This window comes from Leuresthes tenuis, unplaced genomic scaffold (genome assembly GCF_036924035.1).
Source record: "Leuresthes tenuis unplaced genomic scaffold, fLeuTen1.0.hap1 SCAF_40, whole genome shotgun sequence".
Lineage (NCBI taxonomy): Eukaryota > Metazoa > Chordata > Actinopteri > Atheriniformes > Atherinopsidae > Leuresthes > Leuresthes tenuis.
This window is the reverse complement of record NW_027325394.1, coordinates 583,786-607,401: the sequence shown is the minus strand read 5'-3', so window position 1 is coordinate 607,401 and position 23,616 is coordinate 583,786. Positions and strand designations below refer to the sequence as shown.

The following is a 23,616-nucleotide window of genomic DNA, read 5'->3' as shown; positions in this document are numbered from 1 at the left end:
CCACTTTTTACCAACTATGGTCGGACATTCAAACCTTCTTGTAGCCGAACACATCCAGTCCTGCTTTTGATGATGTATGTTCAGGCATTCGAACCTTTTCTTACCCGCTTTTTACAAACTATGCTCGGACATTCAAACCTTCTTGTAGCCGAACACATCCACTCCTGCTTTTGATGATGTATGGTTGGGCATTCGAACCTACTTGTTGCCCGCTTTTCATTAATTATGGGTGGACATTCACACCTTGTCGCAGCCAAACACCTCCGCTCCCTGTTTTGATCATGTATGGTTGGACATTCGCACCTTTTCTCACCCGCTTTTTGCAAACTATGGTCGGCCATTCACAGCTTCCTCTCCACCATACTTCTATGGTGGGATATTCACACCCACTTGCATCCGAAGACTTCCGCCCCCACTTTTGTTGATATTTAGTCGGTCATTCGCACCTTACCCACTTTTGGCAAACTATGGCCTTCTTGCAGCCAAAAACCTCTGATCTCGCTTTTGATGATGTAAGGTTGGGCATTCAGACCTTGCTTTACCTGCTTTTCACCAAATATAGTCGGACATTCACACCTTCTTGCAGCCGAACACTTCCGCTCCACCTTTTAGTTTTCTATGGGGCATTCACACCTTTTTTTTCACCGCATTTTATAAAAACACCACAGGAACACCGTATTGAGGCTTTGTTCTGACCGCTCATTCGGTGTCGCGTTTCTTTCAAGCAATTCTCCTGGTTAGCCCGCACTCGGCTCGCTCCCAGAACCGTGTTAAAGTCTACTTCGCATTCACTCTCTTTTCTCAGCAGACTAAAAGAAAGTTTCATCTTGGGCTCCCTGAAACTTCCATCCTGCACCGCTGTTTGCTTTTTCACAAGAGCAGAGGAGAGCGCACCGTTCCCAGGGGCACTACAGTACCGGGTCGATGCTTGGAGTGAACGGAGCAAGCTCCTTTTTCAACTCCTATTGATACAAATCCATTTAATATGTAGTCCTCGCATAGAGGACACATCAGACATTAAACTAATAAGAACAGATACTACACTTGATCTTAGCCAAAAGGCCGAGAAGCGATAACTGTCCACTGGTTCACGTCCGAGGGCCCTTCCTGGCACAATGCGCACTTGTAGCGGTGTTCTTTTTATGGCCATAGTGTCACTTTGCACCTCGGCCCACCCGCTGCACTGAGCACTCTTCAGCCCTTTTAAATGGTATAACTTTACACTACCGCACGCTCCAGCGAGCACCATTCAAGCAACAACTTTGCACTCCAGCTTCGAACATTGGCACAGTCGCAACAAGTAAGGCGACTCTACTCAGAGAAGTCACTCTGCACAGTAACAAGATTTCTTTTGCACAGACAGAAAGGGCTTCATCCGCAAAGGTAAAGCCTGCCAAAAATAGAAACAACTCATTAGTGCTGCTCAACGTTGTACTTTGCAGTAAAACAAAGAGCAAATCTAAAGATTCAGGAATCCGAGAATAAGCTTACTTCCATGAGTTCTTCACGATTTCGGATTTTGCTATAAAATGAATTCCTTCACTCAAACTAAATTAAAACTGCTAAACCGCTAATCTGTTACATGCAAGGCAGATGTCAAATTCACCGAAATAGGATCTAAGGGTATTTGGCCAATCGAGCTGTAGCAGCTTCGGTAAAAGAGTATAAGTTGAAGAGTTTGTGAATAAAGGTGTGCGCACACATAGTGAGTTGTAGGAAAATAGGCAGGGAGCAATGCCGGCTGGGGTATAGGTTCTTGTATGTTGTCTGACTGTTTGATTTGAATGTGTTGTGTAAGTGTCCTGTTGAATGTTACATGTTTGGGCTTTGACACGCTTCACTGTGGTTGTTAACTGTGTGGTGTGTCCTGAAATGTTATATGTTTGGGCTGTGTGACATGCTTAATGCTTTTCAGTAGCAACCCACTTATTCATATATAGCAACTGACAACATAAGAAGTCCGGACATACTTTGATAGTAGTTGTAGAAGTATCCTTATTGATAATAGATAAACTAATTCATAGTGATAGAACAGTAGATGAACAGGTGCCTGCACATGTCTCATGAAAATAAAATGGGTGTATGATTGCTGACGGCAGAGCAATACTGCCAAACTTATGAGTTCTTGTGGCAAACTTGATTCAGTGTCTTGACGTGTATACGCTGTTTCGCTGACTTGTCACAAGAAACAAAGTGTGTTTGATAAGATCCGACCATTTTATTACGGGAGGATCAGTATGTATGGATTCTGATGTGACTGATAAACTCATTCGTAGCTTAAGCATAATCTAATACGTGAGACAACGCCCTGGCACACAATCAAAAAAAAAAAAAGAGAGAGCGGTTTTGTGTCCCCACAGTCCATAATGTAGAAAAGAGAGAAAAAAGCCTTTCTGATTTGTTGTGTGTGCTCACAGTGCAGAGTGTAGAGAAAAGAGAGAAAAGAAAGCCGTTTTGGTGTCACGGGTGTTGTGACTTACACACACACATTTCTGAATTGAGAAAGGAAATTATTTTAGAGGAAGCACTAGAGTTTAGATCCCACATTTGTTGATAGGCATTCATTTAATTTTTCTTTTAATCAGTTTTAAAGTGAATACTAACTGAGAAATGAAAAAGGTGAAGAGTTTAGAAGCTTGGTTCAAGAGCAAAACTTGGTTTATGATCAGCTGAGTCTCTAAACAGAACAGCAAAGGGCTTCATCGAACATTTAAAAAAGATTCAGATTGTTAGAATATCCAGAATTTATAGGAATGGTGGTGATTACTCTTATTTTCTAGAATGGAAATAACTGCACCATGTCTGTTTTATGAATTTAAGGGGCTAAAAAGTTTTGTTCTCGTTTTTCTATGATTAACCGAATGTATGTGAGAGTCCAAACAGACAGAAGGGTTACGGCCGAGCGCTGGACCTTCCAAAAAAGATGAGACAGGCTGGACCCGTGCCATACTAGTTAAGGCCTGCCTGTGGATTACAGGTTCTTTAAACTCTCACACACACAAACTCACACACGTTCGCACACATACACCCATACACACACACATTCTTGAAAATGCAGAAATAACTATATTTATTCAACAGATCAAGGAAAAAAACCCTGATGGCACAAATGCTACAGGATTTGCAGTAGTAACAGAAACTGAAGTTTTCTTAAAACAACCACTACCAAAAAATTACTCTGTTCAAGCAGTCGAATTGGTAGCTTTAACTGAAGCTTGTAAATTAAATAACAAAAAGGTTGTTAACGTTTACACTGACAGTCAGTATGCCTTCTCAACTGTACATGTGTTAACACAGCATTGGAAAAACAGGTATGTTGACATCCACAGCTAAATGTATAAACTACAAATATTTTAGCATTATTAGATGTTATTCAATTGCCATCTACAATAGACTCGTATGAATGACCGGAAGGAAAACCATACTGCCAAAGAATTTGTTTAAATATGCTGCAGTATTGAGCCACGGACCATGTCATGTCTCAACAGGAGGGATGGAAGCAATAATGAACCAGGTTTTTACAGCATATGGTTTTACTAATTATTAAAAACATTTTTTTAGAATAAATAAATGAATAAAGTTTTGTCTAGCAGGTCAAATATGTGCAAAATACATTCCACAGGGCAATCTAAGACCAAAACGAAGATAATTCCCTAAGCCAGTGTATCTTTTTCAACATATTTGTTTGGATTTAATTATTTCATTATTTTGTAGATTTCATTGAACTAAATTAATGTTAAGGGAAACGATTCTGCTCAGTGACAACAGAGGTTTTTACCAAATGGTCTGAAATATTTCCATGTGCACAAGCAGATGCACTCTCAGTAGCAAAATCACGCGTAAAATAACTCATTTCTAGATTTGAAATTCCTGAAAAGATCTTCAGTGATAATTTGACACACTTTGTAAACAATGTCATCTCACTGATGGCAAAGAACTTAAAATAGACCTTAGAAACCACTGTGATATAGAAGGTTTCGCTAACACATTGGAATTGTTTTACTATTTACATATGCATGTGCAGTGAAGAATTGCTTGCTGCTGATAAATGCAAAGAAGAACAGCTTACACATAAATGCTCACATATAGGCTGCTGAATGCAATGAAGACCTGCTTATCCAGTAAAGTTCAATGTCAATGTGTAATATTCAATTAGGATTTGCAAAACAGTGAAGTTAAACAATGAATGGGTCCATAGTCGGTATGAGAAGACTACAGGAATATTTACCTGGGTGTACGTTCAAACAGAGATGAGAAAATTGCGATAAATTATTGTTTGTTTGTTTGTTAGTATGTATATGAATGTTATGTGTATAAACTGTGTTGAGTTGTAGTTACTCAGTAGTGTCTCAGTGAAACAACCGACGGGGGAAGCCTTGCGGTGACAACAAAAGCAGTGTTTTACTGATCAGTCAAGTTGCTCCAGTGTACTCCATACAAACTGGTTGGCTACTGAAGGGATAGAAAATGGGGAATACTTGTTTTAAAGCAAACAAGGAATTAGATGGGAAAAATACATGTTTTAACGGGACCCAGACAATATTAAATACTCAGACAGATGGGAGAAGAAGTGTAGTTTTGTAGGAAATCACAAAATTATTACATAAAATTAGTGAAATCAATTGAAGAATGCCTTTCTGAAGAGCTGTTTACCACAGATGAGCAGCTTTGCGACCAAGCACATTGTAGATCGCTTTACTGCCAAAATGATCTAGTTTAATGGATTGGTTTAGACATGCATAACAGCATTTTAAGAACAAAGAGAGAAACAAAAAGGGACAACGCTTCATGGTGGAAGGTGATGTATAAATAACTGTGTATATGATGAAGGAGAGACCATTTGAGCAGCACAGCCATTTCGCAGCACAGGGACAGCAGTCCAAGTTAAAGGATCTCCCACGTGGTATCACCTGTCACACTGTGTCAAGGCATCAAAAGAAGAAAAAATCACCAAACTCAAGGACAAAGAGACGAAGACTCCGGTGAACGAAGAGAGAGGACTTACAAACCAGAAATACAAAAGGATGCTCGATATCAAGATCCAGAAGAAGAGGCTAACAATGCCACGAACACTTACGATGCTGGGAATGATGCCAGCAATGAACAGAGAAGAAGATTCAGTGTCATCAATCTGCAACACGTGCCTCTAATGAGGGGGTGAATATAGAATCCTCAACGATTACAACGTCTCTGGGAACTGTGACAACAACAAGGTTTAAACCATTTTGATATATATTGTAACCTATTGGCTAAGGAATAGTGCTGAAAATGAGGTAAATCTAATCCACCACTGTCCTTGGTCTTCTGTAGGGTTTTTAAACTAATACGTGGTGGTTTGTTTTTCCACAGAAATTTGGAGATGCATGAATCTAGTGACTTAAACCAAGTAGCAGATGGTTTTATGGGGATCATTGAGAACAAATAGTTAACTTTTGGTAGTATCATCATTTTAATGGTTGTAACTCTCCCCATAAGTGATATAGGTAAGGACTTCCAACGAGAGAGATCGTCCTCTACTCTCTTTACTAATTGCACATAATCCATCTATACTTATCAGTTTAATATGTGATATGTCTATGCAAGGACTACATATTAAATGGATTTTTATCAATAGGAGTTGAAAAAGGAGCTTGCTCCGTTCACTCCAAGCATCGACCCGGTACTGCAGTGCCGCTGGGAACGGTGCGCTCTCCTCTGCTCTTGTGAAAAAGCTAACAGCGGTGCAGGATGGAAGTTTCTTTTAGTCTGCTGAGAAAAGAGAGTGAATGCGAAGTAGACTTTAACACGGCTCTGGGAGCGAGCCGAGTGCGGGCTAACCAGGAGAAATGCTTGAAAGAAACGCGACACCGAATGAGCGGTCAGAACAAAGCCTCAATACGGTGTTCCTGTGGTGTTTTTATAAAATGCGGTGAAAATAAAGGTGTGAATGCCCCATAGAAAACTAAAAGGTGGAGCGGAAGTGTTCGGCTGCAAGAAGGTGTGAATGTCCGACTATATTTGGTGAAAAGCAGGTGAAGCAAGGTCTGAATGCCCAACCTTACATCATCAAAAGCGAGATCAGAGGTTTTTGGCTGCAAGAAGGCCATAGTTTGCCAAAAGCGGGTAAGGTGCGAATGACCGACTAAATATCAACAAAAGTGGGGGCGGAGGCCTTCGGATGCAAGTGGGTGTGAATATCCCACCATACAAGTATGGTGGAGAGGAAGCTGTGAATGGCCGACCATAGTTTGCAAAAAGCGGGTGAGAAAAGGTGCGAATGTCCAACCATACATGATCGAAACAGGGTGTTTGGCTGCGACAAGGTGTGAATGTCCACCCATAATTAATGAAAAGCGGGCAACAAGTAGGTTCGAATGCCATACCATACATCATCAAAAGCAGGAGTGGATGTGTTCGGCTACAAGAAGGTTTGAATGTCTGAGCATAGTTTGTAAAAAGCGGGTAAGAAAAGGTTCGAATGCCCGAACATACACCATCAAAAGAGGGAGCGGAGGTGTACCGCTGTAAGACGGTGTGAATGTCCGACCATAGTTGGTAAAAAGTGGGTATGAAAAGGTGCGAATGCCCAAATTCGGCTGCAAAAAACTGTGTTCGGCTGCAAAAGGGTGTGAATGTTCGACTAAAGTTTGTAAAAAGCGGGTAAGACAAGGTGCGAATGCCTGACAATGTATGATCAAAAGCGGGAGCGGAGGTGTTCAGCTGCAAGAAGGTCTAAATGTCCATAATTAATTGCTAGAAAACATGAAAGAAAATTTTCGAAAATCAATCCGCACATGATCATAAGTGGGAGAGGAGGTGTTAAGCTGCAAGAAGGTGTGAATATCCTACCATAATTGCTGAAAAATGTGTTAGAAACGGTAAGAATCCCGGACCATACCTCATCAAAAGCTAGAGAGGTGGTGTTCGGCTACAAGTAGGTGTGAATGTCTGACTAAAGTTCAAATATATTAACAAAAGCGGGAGGAGAGGTCTTCGGATGAGTGGTTGAGAATTTCCAACCATAATCTATAAAATGCGGTGAAAAAAAAGGTGTGATAGAAACCTAAAAGGTGGAGCGGAAGTGTTCGGCTGCAAGAAGGTGTGAATGTCCATCTATAGTTGGTGAAAAGCAGGAAAAGCAAGGTATGAATGCCCAATCTTACATCATCAAAAGCGAGATCAGAGGTGTTTGGCGGCAAGAAAACGGGTAAGGTGTGAATGACCGACTAAATATCAACAAAAGTGGGGGCGGAGATCTTCGGATGCAAGTGGGTGTGAATATCCCACCATACAAGTATGGTGGAGAGGAAGCTGTGAATGGCCGACCATAGTTTGCAAAAAGCGGGTGAGAAAAGGTGCGAATGTCCAACCATACATGATCAAAACAGGGAGCGGAGGTGTTTGGCTGTGACAAGGTGTGAATGTCCACCCATAATTAATGAAAAGCGGGCAACAAGTAGGTTCGAATGCCCAACCATACATCAACAAAAGCAGGAGTGGATGTGTTTGGCTACAAGAAGGTTTGAATGTCCGAGCATAGTTTGTAAAAAGCGGGTAAGAAAAGGTGCGAATGCCCGACAAAGTATGATCAAAAGAGGGAGTGGAGGTTTTCGGCTACAAGGTTTGAATGTACGACCATAGTTTGTAAAAAGCGGGTAAGAAAAGGTGCGAATGCCCGAACATACACCATCAAAAGAGGGAGCGGAAGTGTTACACTTGAAAGACGGTGTGAATGTCCGACCATAGTTGGTAAAAAGTGGGTAAGAAAAGGTTCGAATGCCCGAATATATACCATCAAAAGCGGAAGCGGAGGTGTTCGGCTGCAAGAAGGTGTGAACGTCCGACCAAAGTTTGTAAAAAGCAGTTAAGAAAAGGTTCGAATATCCAACCAAACATAATCAAAAGTGGGAGCAGAGCTGTTCGACTGCAAGTAGGTGTGAATATCCACCCATAATTCCTGAAAAATGGGTAAGAAAAGGTGCGAATGCCCAACCATACATCATCAAAAGAAGAAGTGGATGTGTTCTGCTACAAGAAGGTTTGAATGTCCGACCATAGTTTGTAAAAAGCGGGTAAGAAAAAGTTCGAATGCCCGAACATACACCATCAAAAGAGGGAGCGGAGGTGTTCCGCTGTAAGATGCTGCGAATGTCCGACCATAGTTGGTAAAAAGCGGGTAAGAAAAGGTTAAAAAACTGGACTGTACACAATCAATAGCGGGAGCGGAGTTGTTCGGCTACAAGAAGGTGTGAAAGTCCGACCATGGTTTGTAAAAAGCGGGTAAGACAAGGTGCGAATGCCCGACAATGTATGATCAAAAGAGGGAGCGGAGTGTTTCGGCTGCAAGGTCTGAATTTCCAACCATAATTTGTAAACACCGTTGAAGAAAAGGCTCGAAAGCCCGACTATACACCATCAAAAGCGGGAGCGGAGGTGTTCAGCTGCAAGAAGGTCTGAATGTCCACCAATAATTACTGAAAAATGGGTAAGAAAAGGTGTGAATGCCCAACTATACATCATCACAAGCAGAAGTGGATGTGTTCGGCCACAAGAAGGTTTGAATGTCCGACCATAGTTTGTAAAAGGCGGGTAAGAAAAGGTTCGAATGCCCGAACATACACAATCAAAAGAGGGAGCGGAGGTGTTTCACTGCAAGAAGGTGTGAATGTCCGAGCATAGTTTGTAAAAAGTGGGTAAGAAAAGGTTCGAATGCCAGAACATACACCATCAAAAGAGGGAGCGGAGGTGTTCCGCTGTAAGAAGGTGTGAATGTCCGACCATAGTTGGTAAAAAGCGGGTAAGTAAAGGCTAAAATACCCAACTCTACACAATCAATAGCGGGAGCGGAGTTGTTCGGCTAAAAGAAGGTGTGAAAGTCCGACCATGGTTTGTAAAAAGCGGGTAAGAAAAGGTTCGAATGCCAAAATATACACCATCAAAAGCGGAAGCCGAGGTGTTCGGCTGCAAGTAGGTGTGAATGTCAGATCATAATTTGTAAAAAGCTGATGAGAAAGGTGTGAATGACCAACAATAATTGCTGAAAAATGTGTTAGAAAAGGTAAGAATGCCGGACCATTCATCATCAAAAGCGGGAGAAGAGGTGTTCGGCTGCAAGAAGCTGTGAATGTCCAGCCATAATAACTCAAAAACGGGTAAGAAAAGGTAGTATTTCCAGACCATAAATGATCAAAACAGGGAGCGGAGGTGTTCCGCTGTAAGAAGGTGTGAATGTCCCACCATAATTGGTAAAAAGCGGGTAAGAAAAGGTTAAAATACCCGACTGTACACAATCAATAGCGGGAGCGGAGTTGTTTGGCTAGTAAAAGGTGTGAAAGTCCGACCATGGTTTGTAAAAAGCGGGTAAGAAAAGTTGCGAATGCCGGACAATGTATGATCAAAAGAGGGAACGGAGGTTTTCGGCTGCAAGAAGGTCTAAATGTCCAACCATAATTTGTAAAAACCGGGGAAGAAAAGGCTCGGAAGCCCGACTATACACCATCAAAAGCGGGAGCGGAGGTGTTCAGCTGCAAGAAGGTCTGAATGTCCATCAATAATTGCTAGAAAACATGAAAAAAAATGTTCGAATATCCAACCGCACATGATCATAAGTGGGAGAGGAGGTGTTCAGCTGCAAGAAGGTGTGAATGTCCACCCATAATTCCTCAAAAATGGGTAAAAAAAAAGGTGCGAATGCCCAACCATACATCATCAAAAGCAGGACTGGATGTGTTCGGCTACAAGAAGGTTTGAATGTCCGAGCATAGTTTGTAAAAAGCGGGTAAGAAAAGGTTCGAATGCCCGAACCTACACCATCAAAAGAGGGAGCGGAGGTGTTCCGCCATAAGAAGGTGTGAATGTCCGACCGTAGTTGGTAAAAAGCGGGTAAGAAAAGGTTAAAATACCCGACTGTACACAATCAATAGCGGGGAGGGATGTGTTCGGCTACAAGAAAGTGTGAAAGTCCAACCATGTTTTGTAAAAAGTGGTTAAGAAAAGGTGCGAATGCCCGACAATGTATGATCAAAAGAGGGAGCGGAGGTTTTCGGCTGCAAGAAGGTCTGAATGTCCAACCATAATTTGTAAAAACCGGGGAAGAAAAGGCTCGAAAGCCCGACTATACACCATCAAAAGCGGGAGCAGAGGTGTTCAGCTGCAAGAAGGTCTCAATGTCCATCAATAATTGCTAGAAAACATGAAAGAAAATTTTCGAATATCAAACCGCACATGATCATATGCGGGAGAGGAGGTGTTCAGCTGCAAGATGGTGTGAATGTCCACCCATAATTCCTGAAAAATGGGTAAAAAAAGGTGCAAATGCCCAACCATACAACATCAAAAGCATGTGTGAATGTCAGATCATAATTTGCAAAAACCTGATGAGAAATGGTGAGAATGCCCGACTATACACCATCAAATGCGGGAGCGGAGGTGTTCGGCTGTGAGTAGGTGTGAATGTCCGACCATACTTGCTGAAAAATATGACAAAGCAGTTTTCACTTGGTTTGAGTGAAGGAATTCATTTTATATCAAAATCCGAAATTGTGTAGAACTCGTCAATCGACGCTTATTCTCGGATTCCTGAAAAGGTTTAGTGTTGTTCTTTCCTATCCTGCAAAGTACAACGTTCTTTTTTGTTTAAAGCTATTATGACATGGATAAATATGAAGGACAAAGCAGTTTTAACTTAATCGGTTTCAACAAAATAGAAAGTATTACTTTGCAGTATACCAAAGAACAACACTAAACCTTTAGGAATCCGAGAATAAACTTATTTCCACGAGTTCTACACAATTTCGGATTTTGATATAAAATGAATTCCTTCACTCAAACCAAGTTAAAACTGCTTTTTCCTTGATATTTATCCATGTCTGAATCGGTTTCAACAAAATAAAAAGTATTACTTTGCAGTATACCAAAGAACAACACTAAACCTTTAGGAATCCGAGAATAAACTTATTTCCACGAGTTCTACACAATTTCGGATTTCTATATAAAATGAAATCCTTCACTCAAACCAAGTGAAAACTGCTTTGTCATATTTTTCAGCAAGTATGGTCGGACATTCACACCTACTCACAGCCGAACACCTCCGCTCCCGCATTTGATGGTGTATAGTCGGGCATTCTCACCATTTCTCATCAAGTTTTTGCAAATTATGATCTGACATTCACACCTGCTTTTGATGATGTATGGTTGGGCATTCGCACCTTTTTTTACCCATTTTTCAGGAGATATGGGTGGACATTCACACCTTCTTGCAGCTGAACACCTCCTCTCCCGCATATGATCATGTGCGGTTTGATATTCGAAAATTTTCTTTCATGTTTTTTAGCAATTATTGATGGACATTGAGACCTTCTTGCAGCTGAACACCTCTGCTCCCGCTTTTGACGGTGTATAGTCGGGCTTCCGAGCCTTTTCTTCCCCGGTTTTTACAAATTATGGTTGGACATTCAGACCTTCTTGCAGCCGAAAACCTCCGCTCCCTCTTTTGATCATACATTGTCGGGCATTCACACCTTTTCTTAACCGCTTTTTACAAAACATGGTCGGACTTTCACACCTTCTTGTAGCCGAACACATCCCTTCCCGCTATTGATTGTGTACAGACGGCCATTTTAACCTTTTCTTACCCGCTTTTTACCAACTACGGTCGGACATTCACACCTTCTTATGGCGGAACACCTCCGCTCCCTCTTTTGATGGTGTATGTTCGGGCATTCGAACCTTTTCTTACCCGCTTTTAACAAACTATGCTCGGACATTCAAACCTTGTAGCCGAACACATCCAGTCCTGCTTTTGATGATGTATGGTTGGGCATTCGCACCTTTTTTTTTACCCATTTTTGAGGAATTATGGGTGGACATTCACACCTTCTTGCAGCTAAACACCTCCGCTCCCACTTATGATCATGTGCGGTTTGATATTCGAAAATTTTCTTTCATGTTTTCTAGCAATTATTGATGGACATTCAGACCTTCTTGCAGCTGAACCCCTCTGCTCCCGCTTTTGATGGTGTATAGTCGGGCTTTCGAGCCTTTTCTTCCCCGGTTTTTACAAATTATGGTTGGACATTCAGACCTTCTTTTAGCCGAAAACCTCCGCTCCCTCTTTTGATCATACATTGTCGGGCATTCGCACCTTTTCTTACCCGCTATTTACAAAACATGGTCGGACTTTCACACCTTCTTGTAGCCGAACACATTCGCTCCCGCTATTGATTGTGTACAGTCGGGTATTTTAACCTTTTCTTACCCACTTTTTAGCAACTACGGTCGGACATTCACACCTTCTTATGGCGGAACACCTCCGCTCCCTCTTTTGATGGTGTATGTTTGGGCATTCGAACCTTTTCTTACCCGCTTTTTACAAACTATGGTCGGACATTCAAACCTTCTTGTAGCCGAACACATCCAGTTCTGCTTTTGAGGATGTATGGTCGGACTTTCACACCTTTTAGTAGCCAAACAACTCCGCTCCCACTATTGATTGTGTACAGTCGGGTATTTTAACCTTTTCTTACCCGCTTTTTACCAATTATGGTTGGACATTCACACCTTCTTACAGCGGAACACCTCCGCTCCCTGTTTTGATCATTTATGGTCTGGCAATACTACCTTTTCTTAACCGTTTTTGAGTAATTATGGCTGGACATTCACAGCTTCTTGCATCCGAACACCTCTTCTCTGCTTTTGATGATGAATAGTCCGGCATTCTTACCTTTTCTAACACATTTTTCAGTAATTATTGTCGGTCATTCACACCTTTCTCATCACTTTTTTGCAAATTATGATCTGACATTCACACCTACTTGCAGCCGAACACCTCGGCTTCCGTTTTTGATGGTGTATATTTTGGCATTCGAACCTTTTCTTACCCACTTTTTACAAACTATGCTCGGACATTCACACCTTCTTGCAGCGAAACCCCTCCGCTCCCTCTTTTGATTGTGTATGTTCGGGCATTCGAACCTTTTCTTACCCGCTTTTTACAAACTATGGTCGGACATTCAAACCTTCTTGTGGCCGAACACATCCACTTCTGCTTTTTATGATGTATAGTTGGGCATTCACACCTTTTCTTACCCGCCAGTTTTCAGTAATTATTGGTTGGAAATTCAGACCTTGCAGCCGAACACCTCCGCTCCCTCTTTTGATTATACATTGTCGGGCATTCGCACCTTGTCTTACCCGCGTTTTACAAACCATGGTCGGACTTTCACACCTTCTTGTAGCCGAACAACTCCGCTCCCGCTATTGATTGTGTACAGTCGGGTATTTTAACCTTTTCTTACCCGCTTTTTACCAATTATGGTCGGACTTTCACACCGTCTTACAGCGGAACACCTCCGCTCCCTCTTTTGATGGTGTATGTTCGGGCATTCAAACTTTTTCTTACCCACTTTTTACAAACTATGGTCGGACATTCAAACCTTCTTGTAGCAGAACACATCCACTTCTTCTTTTGATGATGTATGGTTGGGCATTCGCACCTTTTCTTACCCATTTTTCAGGAATTATGGGTGGACATTCACACCTACTTGCAGTCGAACAGCTCTGCTCCCACTTTTGATTATGTTTGGTTGGATATTCGAACCTTTTCTTAACTGCTTTTTACAAACTTTGGTCGGACGTTCACACCTTCTTGCAGCCGAACACCTCCGTTTCTGCTTTTGATGGTATATATTCGGGCATTCGAACCTTTTCTTACCCGCTTTTTACCAACTATGGTCGGACATTCGCACCATCTTACAGCGGAACACCTCCGCTCCCTCTTTTGATGGTGTATTTTCGGGCATTCGCACCTTTTCTTACCCGCTTTTTACAAACTATGGTTGGACATTCAAACCTTCTTGTAGCCGAAAACCTCCACTCCCTCTTTTGATCATACATTGTCGGGCATTCGCACCTTTTCTTACCCGCTTTTTACAAACTATGCTCGGACATTCAAACCTTCTTGTAGCCAAACACATCCACTCCTGCTTTTGTTGATGTATGGTTGGGCATTCGAACCTACTTGTTGCCCGCTTTTCATTAATTATGGGTGGACATTCATACCTTCTTGCAGCCGAACACCTCGGCTTCCGCTTTTGATGGTGTGTATTTTTGCATTCGAACCTTTTCTTACCCGCTTTTTACAAACCATGGTCGGACTTTCACACCTTCTTTTAGCCGAACAACTCCGCTCCCGCTATTGATTGTGTAGAGTCGGGTATTTTAACCTTTTCTTACCCGCTTTTTACCAACTATGGTCGGACATTCACACCTTCTTACAGCGGAAACCCTCCGCTCCCTCTTTTGATGGTGTATGTTCTGGCATTCGAACCTTTTCTTACCCACTTTTTACAAACTATGCTCGGACATTCACACCTTCTTGCAGCGAAACACCTCCGCTCCCTCTTTTGATTGTGTATGTTCGGGCATTCAAACCTTTTCTTACCCGCCTTTTACAAACTATGGTCGGACATTCAAACCTTCTTGTGGCCGAACACATCCACCTCTGCTTGTGATGATGTATAGTTGGGCATTCACACCTTTTCTTACCCATTTCTCAGTAATTATTGGTGGACATTCAGACCTTCTTGCAGCTGAACACCTCTGCTCCCGCTTTTGATGGTGTATAGTCGGGCTTTCGAGGCTTTTCTTCAACGGTGTTTACAAATTATGGTTGGAAATTCAGACCTTGCAGCCAAACACCTCCGCTCCCTCTTTTGATCATACATTGTCGGGCATTCGCACCTTGTCTTACCCGCGTTTTACAAACCATGGTCGGACTTTCACACCTTCTTGTAGCCGAACAACTCCGCTCCCGCTATAGATTGTGTACAGTCGGGTATTCTAACCTTTTCTTACCCGCTTTTTACCAATTATGTTCGGACATTCACACCGTCTTACAGCGGAACACCTCCGCTCCCAATTTTGATGGTGTATGTTCGAGCATTCGAACTTTTTCTTACCCACTTTTTACAAGCTATTGTCGGACATTCAAACCTTCTTGTAGCAGAACACATCCACTTCTTCTTTTGATGATGTATGGTTGGGCATTCGCACCTTTTCTTACCCATTTTTCAGGAATTATGGGTGGAAATTCACACCTACTTGCAGTCGAACAGCTCTGCTCCCACTTTTGATTATGTTTGGTTGGATTTTCGAACCTTTTCTTAACTGCTTTTTACAAACTTTGGTCGGACGTTCACACCTTCTTGCAGCCGAACACCTCCGCTTCCGCTTATGATGGTATATATTCGGGCATTCGAACCTTTTCTTACCCGCTTTTTACCAACTATGGTCGGACATTCGCACCATCTTACAGCGGAACACCTCCGCTCCCTCTTTTGATGGTGTATTTTCGGGCATTCGCACCTTTTCTTACCCGCTTTTTACAAACTATGGTTGGACATTCAAACCTTCTTGTAGCCGAAAACCTCCACTCCCTCTTTTGATCATACATTGTCGGGCATTCGCACCTTTTCTTACCCGCTTTTTACAAACTATGCTCGGACATTCAAACCTTCTTGTAGCCAAACACATCCACTCCTGCTTTTGTTGATGTATGGTTGGGCATTCGAACTTACTTGTTGCCCGCTTTTCATTAATTATGGGTGGACATTCATACCTTCTTGCAGCCGAACACCTCGGCTTCCGCTTTTGATGGTGTGTATTTTTGCATTCGAACCTTTTCTTACCCGCTTTTTACAAACCATGGTCGGACTTTCACACCTTCTTTTAGCCGAACAACTCCGCTCCCGCTATTGATTGTGTAGAGTCGGGTATTTTAACCTTTTCTTACCCGCTTTTTACCAACTATGGTTGGACATTCACACCTTCTTACAGCGGAACACCTCCGCTCCCTCTTTTGATGGTGTATGTTCGGGCATTCGAACCTTTTCTTACCCGCTTTTTACAAACTATGCTCGGACATTCACACCTTCTTGCAGCGAAACACCTCCGCTCCCTCTTGTGATTGTGTATGTTCGGGCATTCAAACCTTTTCTTACCCGCCTTTTACAAACTATGGTCGGACATTCAAACCTTCTTGTGGCCGAACACATCCACTTCTGCTTTTGATGGTGTATAGTCGGGCTTTCGAGGCTTTTCTTCAACGGTGTTTACAAATTATGGTTGGAAATTCAGACCTTGCAGCCGAACACCTCCGCTCCCTCTTTTGATCATACATTGTCGGACATTCGCACCTTGTCTTACCCGCGTTTTACAAACCATGGTCGGACATTCACAGCTTCCTCTCCACCATACTTGTATGGTGGGATATTCACACCCACTTGCATCCGAAGACCTCCGCCCCCACTTTTGTTGATATTTAGTCGGTCGTTCACACCTTACCCGTTTTCTTGCCGCCAAACACCTCTGATCTCGCTTTTGATGATGTAAGATTGGGCATTCAGACCTTGCTTTTCCTGCTTTTCACCAACTATAGACGGACATTCACACCTTCTTGCAGCCGAACACTTCCGCTCCACCTTTTAGGTTTCTATCACACCTTTTTTTTCACCGCATTTTATAGATTATGGTTGGAAATTCTCAACCACTCATCCGAAGACCTCTCCTCCCGCTTTTGTTAATATATTTGAACTTTAGTCAGACATTCACACCTACTTGCAGCCGAACACCACCTCTCTAGCTTTTGATGATGTATGGTCCGGCATTCTTACCGTTTCTAACACATTTTTCAGCAATTATGGTAGGCCATTCACACCTTCTTGCAGCTGAACACCTCCTCTCCCACTTATGATCATGTGCAGATTGATTTTCGAAAATTTTCTTTCATGTTTTCTAGCAATTAATGATGGACATTTAGACCTTCTTGCAGCTGAACACCTCCGCTCCCGCTTTTGATCATACATTGTCAGGCATTCGAACCTTGTCTTACAAACTTTAGTCAAACATTCACACCTTTTTGCAGCCGAACACAGTTTTTTTCAGCCGAACTTGGGCATTCGAACCTTTTCATACCCACTTTTTACCAACTATGGTCGGACAATCAAACCTTCTTGTAGCCGAACACATCCAGTCCTGCTTTTGATGATGTATGTTCAGGCATTCGAACCTTTTCTTACCAGCTTTTTACAAACTATGCTCGGACATTCAAACCTTCTTGTAGCCGAACACATCCACTCCTGCTTTTGATGATGTATGGTTGGGCATTCGAACCTACTTGTTGCCCGCTTTTCATTAATTATGGGTGGACATTCACACCTTGTCGCAGCCAAACACCTCCGCTCCCTGTTTTGATCATGTATGGTTGGACATTCGCACCTTTTCTCACCCGCTTTTTGCAAACTATGGTCGGCCATTCACAGCTTCCTCTCCACCATACTTCTATGGTGGGATATTCACACCCACTTGCATCCGAAGACCTCCGCCCCCACTTTTGTTGATATTTAGTCGGTCATTCGCACCTTACCCACTTTTGGCAAACTATGGCCTTCTTGCAGCCAAAAACCTCTGATCTCGCTTTTGATGATCTAAGGTTGGGCATTCAGACCTTGCTTCACCTGCTTTTCACCAAATATAGTCGGACATTCACACCTTCTTGCAGCCGAACACTTCCGCTCCACCTTTTAGTTTTCTATGGGGCATTCACACCTTTTTTTTCACCGCATTTTATAAAAACACCACAGGAACACCGTATTGAGGCTTTGTTCTGACCGCTCATTCGGTGTCGCGTTTCTTTCAAGCAATTCTCCTGGTTAGCCCGCACTCGGCTCGCTCCCAGAGCCGTGTTAAAGTCTACTTCGCATTCACTCTCTTTTCTCAGCAGACTAAAAGAAAGTTTCATCTTGGGCTCCCTGAAACTTCCATCCTGCACCGCTGTTTGCTTTTTCACAAGAGCAGAGGAGAGCGCACCGTTCCCAGGGGCACTACAGTACCGGGTCGATGCTTGGAGTGAACGGAGCAAGCTCCTTTTTCAACTCCTATTGATACAAATCCATTTAATATGTAGTCCTCGCATAGAGGACACATCAGACATTAAACTGATAAGAACAGATACTACACTTGATCTTAGCCAAAAGGCCGAGAAGCGATAACTGTCCACTGGTTCACGTCCGAGGGCCCTTCCTGGCACAATGCGCACTTGTAGCGGTGTTCTTTTTATGGCCATATTGTCACTTTGCACCTCGGCCCACCCGCTGCACTGAGCACTCTTCAGCCCTTTTAAATGGTATAACTTTACACTACCGCACGCTCCAGCGAGCACCATTCAAGCAACAACTTTGCACTCCAGCTTCGAACATTGGCACAGTCGCAACAAGTAAGGCGACTCTACTCAGAGAAGTCACTCTGCACAGTAACAAGATTTCTTTTGCACAGACAGAAAGGGCTTCATCCGCAAAGGTAAAGCCTGCCAAAAATAGAAACAACTCATTAGTGCTGCTCAACGTTGTACTTTGCAGTAAAACAAAGAGCAAATCTAAAGATTCAGGAATCCGAGAATAAGCTTACTTCCATGAGTTCTTCACGATTTCGGATTTTTCTATAAAATGAATTCCTTCACTCAAACTAAATTAAAACTGCTAAACCGCTAATCTGTTACATGCAAGGCAGATGTCAAATTCACCGAAATAGGATCTAAGGGTATTTGGCCAATCGAGCTGTAGCAGCTTCGGTAAAAGAGTATAAGTTGAAGAGTTTGTGAATAAAGGTGTGCGCACACATAGTGAGTTGTAGGAAAATAGGCAGGGAGCAATGCCGGCTGGGGTATAGGTTCTTGTATGTTGTCTGACTGTTTGATTTGAATGTGTTGTGTAAGTGTCCTGTTGAATGTTACATGTTTGGGCTTTGACACGCTTCACTGTGGTTGTTAACTGTGTGGTGTGTCCTGAAATGTTATATGTTTGGGCTGTGTGACATGCTTAATGCTTTTCAGTAGCAACCCACTTATTCATATATAGCAACTGACAACATAAGAAGTCCGGACATACTTTGATAGTAGTTGTAGAAGTATCCTTATTGATAATAGATAAACTAATTCATAGTGATAGAACAGTAGATGAACAGGTGCCTGCACATGTCTCATGAAAATAAAATGGGTGTATGATTGCTGACGGCAGAGCAATACTGCCAAACTTATGAGTTCTTGTGGCAAACTTGATTCAGTGTCTTGACGTGTATACGCTGTTTCGCTGACTTGTCACAAGAAACAAAGTGTGTTTGATAAGATCCGACCATTTTATTACGGGAGGATCAGTATGTATGGATTCTGATGTGACTGATAAACTCATTCGTATCTTAAGCATAATCTAATACGTGAGACAACGCCCTGGCACACAATCAAAAAAAAAAAAAGAGAGAGCGGTTTTGTGTCCCCACAGTCCATAATGTAGAAAAGAGAGAAAAAAGCCTTTCTGATTTGTTGTGTGTGCTCACAGTGCAGAGTGTAGAGAAAAGAGAGAAAAGAAAGCCGTTTTGGTGTCACGGGTGTTGTGACTTACACACACACATTTCTGAATTGAGAAAGGAAATTATTTTAGAGGAAGCACTAGAGTTTAGATCCCACATTTGTTGATAGGCATTCATTTAATTTTTCTTTTAATCAGTTTTAAAGTGAATACTAACTGAGAAATGAAAAAGGTGAAGAGTTTAGAAGCTTGGTTCAAGAGCAAAACTTGGTTTATGATCAGCTGAGTCTCTAAACAGAACAGCAAATGGCTTCATCGAACATTTAAAAAAGATTCAGATTGTTAGAATATCCAGAATTTATAGGAATGGTGGTGATTACTCTTATTTTCTAGAATGGAAATAACTGCACCATGTCTGTTTTATGAATTTAAGGGGCTAAAAAGTTTTGTTCTCGTTTTTCTATGATTAACCGAATGTATGTGAGAGTCCAAACAGACAGAAGGGTTACGGCCGAGCGCTGGACCTTCCAAAAAAGATGAGACAGGCTGGACCCGTGCCATACTAGTTAAGGCCTGCCTGTGGATAACAGGTTCTTTAAACTCTCACACACACAAACTCACACACGTTCGCACACATACACCCATACACACACACATTCTTGAACTTGCTGCAAGATTAAACCTTTGCATTAACTGACTCCAGCAACTCTGAGTCTCATTGAGAGACTTTTCTCAACAATTGGGTCCTCAAACCAGATCTCAACGTTTTTTCCGCTGTCCAGGGTCGGAGCTGAAACCGTGCACAGTACTCCTAATGAAAGACCCCCTGCTGAATTGCGGTAATTAGGGGCCAGTGTCCACTGAAAGGGGGAAAAAGGGACGAGATCGTACTTTTGAATCAATGGCCAGAAGCCATTGGCAGTGCAGGCATCAACAATAATGGTGTTATTTCACCCATTAACACTTAAGGTACCTCATGCAGTGGCTGTGATATGGTTACTTAACAAAATATCTTTACCAGACATCTCTCCTACATAACAGTTCTTCTTTCACAGCCACACCTTGTTGTCGAGAGATGTGCTACACTTAATCCATCCACACTGCTACCTACCCCACAGATGGAAAGCCAGAAATAACCATCAGTGTTTTACCCAGGCCAGACTTAACTGATATACGTTATGAAAATGCAGAAATAACTATATTTATTCAACAGATCAAGGAAAAAAACCCTGATGGCACAAATGCTACAGGATTTGCAGTAGTAACAGAAACTGAAGTTTTCTTAAAACAACCACTACCAAAAAATTACTCTGTTCAAGCAGTCGAATTGGTAGCTTTAACTGAAGCTTGTAAATTAAATAACAAAAAGGTTGTTAACGTTTATACTGACAGTCAGTATGCCTTCTCAACTGTACATGTGTTAACACAGCATTGGAAAAACAGGTATGTTGACATCCACAGCTAAATGTATAAACTACAAATATTTTAGCATTATTAGATGTTATTCAATTGCCATCTACAATAGACTCGTATGAATGACCGGAAGGAAAACCATACTGCCAAAGAATTTGTTTAAATATGCTGCAGTATTGAGCCACGGACCATGTCATGTCTCAACGGGAGGGATGGAAGCAATAATGAACCAGGTTTTTACAGCATATGGTTTTACTAATTATTAAAAACATTTTTTTAGAATAAATAAATGAATAAAGTTTTGTCTAGCAGGTCAAATATGTGCAAAATACATTCCACAGGGCAATCTAAGACCAAAACGAAGATAATTCCCTAAGCCAGTGTATCTTTTTCAACATATTTGTTTGGATTTCATTATTTCATTATTTTGTAGATTTCATTGAACTAAATTAATGTTAAGGGAAACGATTCTGCTCAGTGACAACAGAGGTTTTTACCAAATGGTCTGAAATATTTCCATGTGCACAAGCAGATGCACTCTCAGTAGCAAAATCACACGTAAAATAACTCATTTCTAGATTTGAAATTCCTGAAAAGATCTTCAGTGATAATTTGACACACTTTGTAAACAATGTCATCTCACTGATGGCAAAGAACTTAAAATAGACCTTAGAAACCACTGTGATATAGAAGGTTTCGCTAACACATTGGAATTGTTTTACTATTTACATATGCATGTGCAGTGAAGAATTGCTTGCTGCTGATAAATGCAAAGAAGAACAGCTTACACATAAATGCTCACATATAGGCTGCTGAATGCAATGAAGACCTGCTTATCCAGTAAAGTTCAATGTCAATGTGTAATATTCAATTAGGATTTGCAAAACAGTGAAGTTAAACAATGAATGGGTCCATAGTCGGTATGAGAAGACTACAGGAATATTTACCTGGGTGTACGTTCAAACAGAGATGAGAAAATTGCGATAAATTATTGTTTGTTTGTTTGTTAGTATGTATATGAATGTTATGTGTATAAACTGTGTTGAGTTGTAGTTACTCAGTAGTGTCTCAGTGAAACAACCGACGGGGGAAGCCTTGCGGTGACAACAAAAGCAGTGTTTTACTGATCAGTCAAGTTGCTCCAGTGTACTCCATACAAACTGGTTGGCTACTGAAGGGATAGAAAATGGGGAATACTTGTTTTAAAGCAAACAAGGAATTAGATGGGAAAAATACATGTTTTAACGGGACCCAGACAATATTAAATACTCAGACAGATGGGAGAAGAAGTGTAGTTTTGTAGGAAATCACAAAATTATTACATAAAATGAGTGAAATCAATTGAAGAATGCCTTTCTGAAGAGCTGTTTACCACAGATGAGCAGCTTTGCGACCAAGCACATTGTAGATCGCTTTACTGCCAAAATGATCTAGTTTAATGGATTGGTTTAGACATGCATAACAGCATTTTAAGAACAAAGAGAGAAACAAAAAGGGACAACGCTTCATGGTGGAAGGTGATGTATAAATAACTGTGTATATGATGAAGGAGAGACCATTTGAGCAGCACAGCCATTTCGCAGCACAGGGACAGCAGTCCAAGTTAAAGGATCTCCCATGTGGTATCACCTGTCACACTGTGTCAAGGCATCAAAAGAAGAAAAAATCACCAAACTCAAGGACAAAGAGACGAAGACTCCGGTGAACGAAGAGAGAGGACTTACAAACCAGAAATACAAAAGGATGCTCGATATCAAGATCCAGAAGAAGAGGCTAACAATGCCACGAACACTTACGATGCTGGGAATGATGCCAGCAATGAACAGAGAAGAAGATTCAGTGTCATCAATCTGCAACACGTGCCTCTAATGAGGGGGTGAATATAGAATCCTCAACGATTACAACGTCTCTGGGAACTGTGACAACAACAAGGTTTAAACCATTTTGATATATATTGTAACCTATTGGCTAAGGAATAGTGCTGAAAATGAGGTAAATCTAATCCACCACTGTCCTTGGTCTTCTGTAGGGTTTTTAAACTAATACGTGGTGGTTTGTTTTTCCACAGAAATTTGGAGATGCATGAATCTAGTGACTTAAACCAAGTAGCAGATGGTTTTATGGGGATCATTGAGAACAAATAGTTAACTTTTGGTAGTATCATCATTTTAATGGTTGTAACTCTCCCCATAAGTGATATAGGTAAGGACTTCCAACGAGAGAGATCGTCCTCTACTCTCTTTACTAATTGCACATAATCCATCTGTACTTATCAGTTTAATATGTGATATGTCTATGCAAGGACTACATATTAAATGGATTTTTATCAATAGGAGTTGAAAAAGGAGCTTGCTCCGTTCACTCCAAGCATCGACCCGGTGCTGCAGTGCCGCTGGGAACGGTGCGCTCTCCTCTGCTCTTGTGAAAAAGCTAACAGCGGTGCAGGATGGAAGTTTCTTTTAGTCTGCTGAGAAAAGAGAGTGAATGCGAAGTAGACTTTAACACGGCTCTGGGAGCGAGCCGAGTGCGGGCTAACCAGGAGAAATGCTTGAAAGAAACGCGACACCGAATGAGCGGTCAGAACAAAGCCTCAATACGGTGTTCCTGTGGTGTTTTTATAAAATGCGGTGAAAATAAAGGTGTGAATGCCCCATAGAAAACTAAAAGGTGGAGCGGAAGTGTTCGGCTGCAAGAAGGTGTGAATGTCCGACTATATTTGGTGAAAAGCAGGTGAAGCAAGGTCTGAATGCCCAACCTTACATCATCAAAAGCGAGATCAGAGGTTTTTGGCTGCAAGAAGGCCATAGTTTGCCAAAAGCGGGTAAGGTGCGAATGACCGACTAAATATCAACAAAAGTGGGGGCGG

General features: G+C 41.8%; 2 non-coding genes and 2 pseudogenes across 2 annotated transcripts; 2 read left to right on the top strand and 2 right to left on the bottom strand.

The window, feature by feature from the left end:
• Positions 1-883: 883 nt before the first annotated feature.
• Positions 884-1,074, bottom strand: LOC140285453 (U2 spliceosomal RNA). Its single transcript, XR_011910490.1, has one exon. It is a non-coding gene; the product is annotated as a U2 spliceosomal RNA (small nuclear RNA).
• A 4,442-nt stretch (positions 1,075-5,516) lies between these two features.
• LOC140285405 (U2 spliceosomal RNA) lies at positions 5,517-5,693 on the top strand (annotated as a pseudogene).
• Positions 5,694-17,833: 12,140 nt separating this feature from the next.
• LOC140285438 (U2 spliceosomal RNA) lies at positions 17,834-18,024 on the bottom strand. Its single transcript, XR_011910477.1, has one exon. It is a non-coding gene; the product is annotated as a U2 spliceosomal RNA (small nuclear RNA).
• A 4,961-nt stretch (positions 18,025-22,985) lies between these two features.
• On the top strand, positions 22,986-23,162 carry LOC140285400 (U2 spliceosomal RNA; annotated as a pseudogene).
• The last annotated feature ends 454 nt before the right edge of the window (positions 23,163-23,616 follow it).